The sequence below is a fragment of the Geospiza fortis genome, unplaced genomic scaffold (assembly GCF_000277835.1).
Source record: "Geospiza fortis unplaced genomic scaffold, GeoFor_1.0 scaffold7, whole genome shotgun sequence".
Lineage (NCBI taxonomy): Eukaryota > Metazoa > Chordata > Aves > Passeriformes > Thraupidae > Geospiza > Geospiza fortis.
This window is the reverse complement of record NW_005054344.1, coordinates 5,003,115-5,012,899: the sequence shown is the minus strand read 5'-3', so window position 1 is coordinate 5,012,899 and position 9,785 is coordinate 5,003,115.

The following is a 9,785-nucleotide window of genomic DNA, read 5'->3' as shown; positions in this document are numbered from 1 at the left end:
AAAGGACCTCGGGGTGTTGGTCGGTAGCTGGCTGAACATGAGCCAGCGTGTGTCCGGGTGCCCAAGAAGGCCAATGGCATCCTGGCATCCGTCAGCAGTGGTGTGGCCAGCAGGACCAGGGCAGTGAGAGTATTTGGCTCTGGTGAGGCCGCACGTCAAGTGCTGTGTCCAGTTCTGGGCCCCTCACTACAAGAAGGACATTGAGGGGCTGGAGCATGTCCAGAGAAGGGCAACAGGGCTGCAGAAGGGTCTGGAGCACAAGTCTGATGAGGAGCAGCTGAGGGAACTGAAGGCGTTTAGCCTGGAGAAAAAGCACAGGGAGGACCTTAATGCTCTATGCGAGTGCCTGAGAGGAGGCTGTAGCCAGGTGGGGCTGGCCTCGCAGGTGACAAGTGACACAACAAGAGGAAATTGACATAAGCTGTGAGAGAGGACGTTTAGGTTGCACATTAGGAAGAATTTCTTCACAGAAAGAATGATTAGACATTGGAATGGGATGTCCAGAGAAGTGGTTGAGTCACTGTCCATGGAGATATTTAAGGAAAGACTGGACATGGCACTTAGTGCCTTGATCTAGTTGATGTGGTGTTTGGTCAGATTGGGCTCGATGATCTCAGAGGTCTTTTCACACCTAATTTATTCTGTGATTAAGTTTTTAAACCTGGTGCCCAAAAAAGTCAAGGAAGCTGAATTGTAAAAGCCTCCCTGTTTTGGTCAGTGTGGCATAGGAGTGGCTGTGGGACTGGGAAAAGCCACAGCTGTGCTGTGTGAGGCAGAAAGGCAGAGCAGTTCTGCCCAGGCAACAAAACTAGCCCCAGGGCTCCATCCTTGGTAAAATGTGTTTAAGCTTTGCAGCAGAAGTCTTATTTCCTCCTCTTAGCTGGCAGAGGGGTTCCTCACTATACAGGCTGGCTGGATTTTAACTAGAGACAGAATGGCTCTGTTAGCCATGTAGTCATGGACAGAACAGCTTCCTCAAAGTTTGGCCTATATGAAGACAGCAGAGTCATATAGAAATGGCACTATGTTTAAAAGCAATTTCATCTTAAAAATACACCTCCTAATAGATACCTATTATTAACTAGCTCAATCTAGGTCTTGCAAGAAGAGGCACAAGAGCAGTCTGGCTCTTCTTTCTATCCCCAGCCATGCCATCCTCTTCCTTGGTGCCAACTTTGATCTTCATTTTATAGCGCAGGGAATTAAACCAGCAGAGACACATCCACTGCTCACTTTCATTTTTCATTAGTTCCTTTTCTGCCAGTTTGGTGCCTTCAGTTAGTTCACTGCATGGTCAGCTGGGCAAGGGGCTGTGGGCTGGGGAGAGGGTGGGCCTTCCTGGGCTGTGGGCAGTAATACATGTGTTCATTAGCTCAGCTGCAAAGTGAAGCCATGCAGCAAATACAGGGAGAGTTTTGAGTGGGCAGTGATGTTCAAGGGACAAGGCATCTATTTGGAAATCAGAGCAAGCCTTTATTCTGTGTCACAGAGATGAGGAAGAGAAGGAAGTTAGGGATCACACTTTAACATTATTTATTTTATTGATTAATGGCCCTTGTGGGCTTACTCTGAGCCTTTCTTCTTCCCTTTTTCTCATGTCTAAAGTTCTCTCTGTCTTGAAACTCTGAACCTTGTTTTAAACCATTGCTATGCCTTGAGCAGGATTTATTGTTTGTCAGGGCACCCAAAGAAGGTCATTTAGCTTTGGGTGGAGGCTGAAACTGCTGTTGTTTAAGTTTTCAGGGAGAACCCCTAGATAAACGAATCCAGCTCTTTCAGCTGCTGCCAATTCCTGGCAGAAGGGTTACATAAACATACTCTAAACCTCAAGGGTATTATAAATAAATCTTATAAAATGCTAACCTTTTTTTTGTCTCTGAACAAAAAGGGTGCTAAACTGATTTAAACTCATAGCAAGAAAGGAATAAAGCAGTTGTTTATATAAAATATTAATCCTGACCTTGTTCTCAGTCATTTGTTTCTTACTGTTCTGTACTTTTACTGTTCTTATTAAAGTACTTCTTTTTTCTTTAAACAGATATTTTAAGTGTCATGTGTAATTATTGAAAATCTTCCTCAAGACTGTATAGATTCTAGTAAGTTAGCTTTTTGTGCCACCAGCTCAGTGGGAGTTAAGGATTTGGCTTAACGTTTTAGCAAGTTTTTAACACCGTAAATGAAAATTGAAGCTTTGTAAGAGTCATCTCCAAACTTATTTTTCATTATCTAACTGTGCTAAAAAGCACATTCCATCACCTTTTTCAATATTTCTCAGAAGCTGAAAGGTGACCACCTCTCTGATATGTACTTCTTACTGAATATTTTGTCCCACTGTGCTAGTGACGACAATGGCTGGTTTGGGCAGAGATAGTTCAGTTATTACTCTAACCTGGCATTTCTGGAAAAAAAACCCAAGTTCTTTGTCAAGGAAATACTGATCAGTTATAACCCACCCTTGTTATAAGAAGATCCAGATTCAATTTGCCAACAGAGAAATGGAAAAGAGCCCCTCAGCTGTCCCATTGGCCAGACAGAGGCTGAAGTTCAGGGAGTCTACATATACTCATGTAGACACAAAAGTCTCCATGCTGAGGAGAACAGAGCAGGGTGGAGAGAGATCTCCCCCAGAATATCCAGGGACTGGAGGCTGGGGAGTTAACTGGGATCCCTCATCTCTAGCAACAAGAGCAGAAAGTGATCTGACAGCTCTCCATACTCACATGGCCAAGGATATATTCTCCCTCTCTCTCTCTCATTTTCTGAATAATCCTGGCTTAATTCCAATACCAGAGTTAAGGAAAAATCTGTGTGTGCTAATGATAGTGTTTCCTGTCGAGTTCCATGCTACCGTGAACGGGCACATGCAGTTATTGTTACCTGAACTACTAAAAGTATTCAACCAAAAATCTTTGTTTAAGGAGAACACTAACAAAATTAGTTTAATGGCAGTCATTTAAGTCCTGGCCAAAGAATAATACATTAATATGTGTGCTAATAAATACTGGGCCACTTTAAAACACATTTTCCCCATTTTTCATGCTTTAAACATCTCAGTCTTTAATTATGAAGTAGATGAAAAGCTATCCCAAAGGACATTGCAGTGAAAGGGTTTCATCTTCGTTTGCTGCTGCATTTTTAATTTTTGGTATGTTTCTCTGTAGATTAATTGCTGGTAAACCTTTGTTTATTAATTGTTATTGTTGTTCTCTTTCACTTTCCAGTTTCAGGCACAAATGAGGTTGTACAAGGTGGCATGCTAAAAGCAGTGGGAGACAAAGGTCTCAGTGATTTACGGAGAGTAAGAACCACTGCAAGCTTCCTTGGCTCTGTGCTGTAGGACTGGGCTGGAGCGATGTCCTGCAGAGGGGAAGGAAACAGTAGTTTTTCTTGTCCACTGGCACCTTTGCCAACCATGGGCATATGCCACTGCACTCAATGGGAATGGCTGCTCATCTGATATTCCCAAGCCTCCTGGGGTTTTACCTGGGATTCAGGTATACTCCCATGAAACAGATGGATCTATAAATACATTTTACATACACCATCAAGTAAAAGCCAGATGTTACTGACTTCCAATTACTTCAGATTCCAACTGCATACAGACTTGTGAGTGAAACAGTGTCTTATGCAACCTTTTGATACCTATCTTTTGTTAGGTGGGCTGGTTCAGAGCAAATTTGGGAGAGAATCCCCAAAGGGGCTCCTCTAGAAAAGCAGATTCAATCGGCCCCTCCCCCCAACCGGTCCAGGAGAAAAAATTCTTCTCTCCCCTTCACTCTCTGGAACAAGTCTTAAAGGTGCAAAACTTATTATTCAGCATAAACAGAAACAAGACAATTGGGGATAAAAGCATCATATAGTCAACCCAGGATATTAGGTTAGTCTTATCTCTTTTCAGACAGCAGATTAAAATAGGACTTCTACAGAAAGTAGTTCAGAATAAGGAATAGCTTCAGCTAATCAACTTCATCCCTCTCCTTGCTGTAGTTTACTGACTGTTTCTGATCAGGAACCTCTCTATATTTTTGCCACATTCTTTGAACACTCAAACACACGAATGCAGAACTTGAGGCCAAGTTTTCAAGTCTTTAGTGCATCATAACTGTCCAACATTGACTTTGGGATCAAAATAAGACCTTTAGACCTTAAGAAGCCTTTGCTATTAACCTAACAAATTCCTTCAAAAATCCTGTTCTCTGGGGGACAATGTACTCTCCTCAGAATTTTGTCTCTAGTTTTTCAGCACCCATCGTAAAACTTCCGTATTGCCATGAGAAAAGATTACTTGGCTACCCTTGCACAGGAGTGTAAGCCCACACAAACACAGTTTGGTTCCATGTTGTTGTCTGGTGTGACACACAGTATCAAATGCAAATACTGTGAATATTTGAATGGAATTCACAAAGTGTGTGCTTTTAAGATAAGTGAAAGCCAAGTCCTTCTACTGCTGCTTTGGATGCAAATGTATTTGTAATGAACTCCTGGTTTTGTCTGTATCCCTTATCTTGCACCTGTTATCATCCTTGTTGTAAAAAGCTTAGGGGTAAGCTTGCCAAATGATATGCCCCATCTGTGCTACCTGGATAAACAGTGTTAGCAAGAAATATGCAAACTGAAAAGCCACAAGTTCTTGACAGACAGGTACCAGCACTTTCTCTCTGGCTAGCAAGGACAGGGTCTTTGTGTTCTTTCAACAAGTTGCCAGCCTTTTCTTTGAAATTCTTGTGAAGTTGTTGGGAGGGAGATGAGAGAAAGAAAGAAAGAGAGGAAGCTGAGGGTGTGCAAACTTGTTTGGGGCATGCAGATGAAGTCAACTGCAAATATAACAATGATTTCACCAAGTGAATGTTTCTTCACCAGAAGATAAATTGACCTAAATGTTGTGTCTGCTGTGTTGAAAGCAGGTCTATTTGTTGTGTACACTGCTTTTGTTTATATCTCTTTGCCTGGACCCCTGCAAGCCAGACTAGCACTCAGCAGGAGGGAAGGTGAGTAATGAGAAACTGCACCACTAGGATTTATCCCTGACAAACCTGGAAAGAAGTGACAGCAGATACAGGATGGTGAGAGAGGCCTCAGGCATTTGGGCAAGGCAACAACTGTAAAGAGAACAACTTGTTCCAGAACCTTATCATGTTCTACTGAGGTCTCCACACTTCCCTATGTTTTCTTTTTTAGGAACATACAAATACAGGAGGGACCATTATTGAGTAATTAAAGCACAAAGTTGGCAGCTGGGGTTCTGAGGTCCTGGCATTGAGTTCCTGTGGCTACACATGTACTGTCTGCAATGGTCACCTCTGAGAGAGGTGACCATTCATGGTCCTAGGCCAGGTCATTTTAACTGACTTGCATCTTTAGTGTTCACATCTAAGGGCCTTTTTGGTGCACAGGGCACATCACTACTGTATATTAATGGGGTACAGGGTGCTATGAGAGCTGTCCCATTTGGGAAAGATTCCCCAGGCCTGTGTCCAGCTTTGCCAACTGAGCAGAAGAGATGAGACCAGCAGCACTTGCTGTGGCTGGATACAGACAGCTCCCTCTTCTACTGTTCTTCTGCCTTGTGCTCCCTGTGCAGACATGCTGGGGCTTGTTACTTTTGTGTATTAGAATGAGGTAAAGGGTAGAACTTGGCATCAGGAGTGACCTGCAAGGGAATTTACCTAATGCCATTTCACTAAAAGAAGAGACAGAAGTAGGACCCACATTCCTTTGGCTGCTTGTCACATGGGGTCTGTGTCTGCAAGAACTAGGAAGGATCCCTCACCTGATCTGCATGAGCCTTGTTAGTCAGCAAGGATAATTCATAAACTGGTTACCCTGGCAGAGTCCAAGATGACAGCATGTTTTGGCATTTGGATACATTCCACCAGACACAAGCCAGGAACTTCTGATGTCTTCTGCTGTTTAAAAAAACTGGCGGCCTGAGGGGATCCCTTTTTATTATGGTCAGTTCAGCCTAACCCCTGACCTGTCCAAGAACTTTAACCAGGCTCCAAACTCTTTCGGGGTTGGGTGTGCTGCCAGGCAGCTGGGCAAAACATTACAGGTTTGCTGGCAGTGCTACAGCAACAAATGCACCCTTGCTGCCTCCAAGGCCCTTGTAACAGCTTGTAAAAGAGCTCAGAGAAAACTCTCTGTGCAGAAAAGACACTCCTAGGATGTTGCAGACCAGGCAGTTTGCCAGCTTCCAGGGATAAGACAATGCTTTGGGAAGCTCACCTGTAACCAATGACTGGCAGCAACATGTTCAAAACTTGCAGAGCTGCAAGGACACAGACAGATTCACTGCATCTTGACTTTTGCTCTCTGTCCCAGTGGCAGTCTCCTTCCTCACTCCTGATATGAAACTAACCTCTCCTCCTCTCTCCTGTGTGCATCCCAGACCCTCATGGCAGGTGTTGGCAGTCCCAGTGAGAACAGGCTGCAGAGTCAGCTGCTTAGCAGCCCCAAATCCTGCAAGCTTCTTTTTGAAAAAATTTTCTTTTTGAAACCCATTGTGCAAGGGTGCAGGGTTGCTAACCCAACTAAAATACCCTTAAATGATCTGACAATTTTATACCATGTAGGCCATAAGGAACAATTGTAGGGACAGTACTGCAGAATACAATATAAAGACACATGCCTAGGCTCCTGAGACTGTGCAGCATTTGTTCTATTTGTATTCATCTTAAAATGGTTGCTGAAGGAATATGAGGTTTCCTGGGACTGGTTCCTGAGGTGAGTAAGAGATGCTGATGTGCCAGAGGTCCTGTGGCAGCCAGCTGTACCAAGATAATGCCACATGCAGAACCAGGATCTTGGGTGTCTTAAGTATTTTTTCTGACAAAAACCTGGGCACTTCCAGCTCCTCAGATCAACAACTTGGGCCTGACTGTCCAGTCAAACTGCTTTCTGCCTAGTCTTTATCTCAGGTATAAATTCTGGAACATCCCCTTCTGAAACTCAGCCTGGTTCCTCAGAGGTCACACAGAGTGCTTCCACCCTGTCACATTGTTCTGCTCCATCTCACAGTGGGATCCTACTCTTTCAGCCATCCACATGAGCATTCTTACAGATGGTGTTCTTACTCTCAAAGAGAATCCCTCTCAGCTCTGCTTGGACAAAGTAATTTGTCAGATCCAGGGGGCCTAGGAGAGGGGACACACTTGGGCAGAAACCAGGAGGATCTTCTGCAGAGGGCTTCAGGGCGCAAGTATACATAGGAATTTTGATACTGAAATTTGCAGTGGTAAGTAGAAACAATCACTCTCACAAGTGTTCCTTATCAGCCAGCCATAGTAACTAGCAGAGTACAGCATTTGCTGGAAAGAATGAGGTGCCTAGCTACTGCCCTGCTTTTCACTTCCTCACATTTTTCTGGTGATGTGGAATCTCAAAGCATTTCTAAAACACCTTTTAGAAATCAGCTCTTTTCAAATCCACAAACACTCCAGTTCTGAGCATTATAAATGGCCATGCTAATTAAATGCAGCTAAAATAGTGAAAAGAGTTGCAGGGCAGACAAGATCAATGAAAAAGCACCCTGAGAGAGCACAGAAGGGGGAAAAGTACTGTAGAAAGGTGATTTATGGTGATTCTCTGGTTGCTGAAGCAGAACAATTATTGAGAATCTTAAGGAGAAAGGAGCTTTAGGTTGGAAGATTGACGACTGAAAACCATGGGGAAGTAATCCTTTCAGCACCAGCATGGCAGAGCTTCAGTTCTGGGAGGCAGGTCAGTGTAGGTCAGTGCTGGCTCTGGAAATGCTAAGCTGGGGAACCTCTCTGGTTGCTTTGTTACACCATGTTGCCTCCTCCTCACCCCCTCTTTGACAAAGGGAAGCCAGTGCATTTTGGTGTTGTCATTTCACATTCAGCTCCACAATCTAATTCCTAACCAAAGACTGCAGCCCTAGGCAGCCTGATGCAAGGGTAAAATAAATTGCTCCAACATGGTGATTCATACTTCAGCCTAAAGCTAGGAGTTCTTAAATGTAGGTAGCATTGGGATTTGTCTCCTGTAAGGGGTCCTTTTGTCATCTTTTACCCTATATAAGCCACTATCACCTTTTAACATAAAGACATTTCAAGGTCCATCTTATACAAATACGCATTTGTGAGTTACTTTGTGGCCTCCAATAACTTAGTGGGAAAAAAAAAGTGAGAATAAGCTTTTATTCAAAGTGACATTGTTATCCTTTCCTATAGAAAGTTGTTCCTGCCCAGGGCAGGGGGGATGGAACTAGATAATGTTTAAGGTTTGTTCCAACCCAAGCTGATCTATGATTCTGTACAATCTGAAAACATTGTTTGCAAAGATTCTATCTCCATATTCTACACAATAAGTAATATTCCAGCCTGACAAGATGAGAACTGGAAAGAGTCAGCATGTTGATTTTTGAGCCTTTTAAATTTCTTTTGGATTAATATAATTGCATATTTGAACAATTGTACTGTTATGTTTGGACAGTTATTTTATGACCATCACAGGCTGTAATTAGACATCGTTGTCTCACTTTAAAGATATCATTTCTTTGTTTCAGGAGGTTTCAGACAGCAATTATTGCAATTGGATGGTGTTCCAATAGCCAGTCTCAAGGAAACTCCTATGGTGAGTCAACCATCAGCAAAACACGTCAAGTGTGGTGTTATAATGTCACATAACAGCAAGTCAGTATCTTTGCTAATGTTTTAATGACAACCAACTCAAATAGTCCAGGTTTTCAAAAAGTGTTTCTTATTCACACATAATGCTCTGGGTTGCAAAAACACCCTTGGAGGATAAAGCTAATAAAATAAGCAGCTAGTAATTACAAACTTCTTAGCTTAATTTTATTGTGTGGAAAATAGCAGTTTTCTTGCATGAGAAAGAATCTGCTGTGGCCTGCAAAGTTTCCAGGTGGCCTTGCAGCTTCCACGTTGCTCCAGTCAAAGGGGTCAGTCAGACAGTTGCTGCACTTTCACTGTTGCTGACCTGTGCACCTCTCTGTATTTCACAGGTTGGCTTTATTCAAAAAGTTATATATAGCTGCAAAGCATTAGCCATTAATCTGGCACCATTTGGATGTCAAGTATTAATCATTAATCTCATTAACCCTTTACATGCTGGGTTTGCATTCTCATTTCCTTTTCTTGATAGCAAAATTATGTTTGCAAACAAAATGCAAGCTCACTTTTTCCCTCTGTTTTGGAGAAGCATTGCAGAAGTCTCCTGTTGAGCTTCTTTCCCTCAGAGAGTAAAGCAAACCTGCCCAGCTCAGTGAGCTACTGCACTGCCCCTTGCTAACTGTGACTAATGCAGTTATACCAGAAGGAAGTTTAAAATAATTTTGTTAGCATTTGGAGCATGAGGTTTGTCTTCAGCCAGACCTCAGACCGTGCTTTCCACAGCATTTGGATCACTGAAATACCCTTATATAAGCCTAATTGGCACAATTAGAAGAATAACTCTTTGCAGATGTGTGTTGCTGTAGCAACCTGGGGGGAGGGCAGCCAAAGTGCCCTCCATATTTAGCAAAATAATATTAATCATAATAGATAGATGCACTTTATCCTTTTTGTAAGGCACTTGCTCAGGAGGTAAGTGCCTTAACATGTCCCAACAAGGATCACTGTAATGGAGTCTAAATAATTTGATGCCAAGCTAAAATTCTGTCAGTAGTAACCAAAATGACATCGAAACAGAAACATAGTCAAACATTGATCAAATCTTTCAGAAAACAGGCAGAAGGCTTAGCTGTTCAATGCTTTGATTCCACTGCTGTAGGAGCACTGGGGGAAGAAAGCCACCAAAGGCATCCA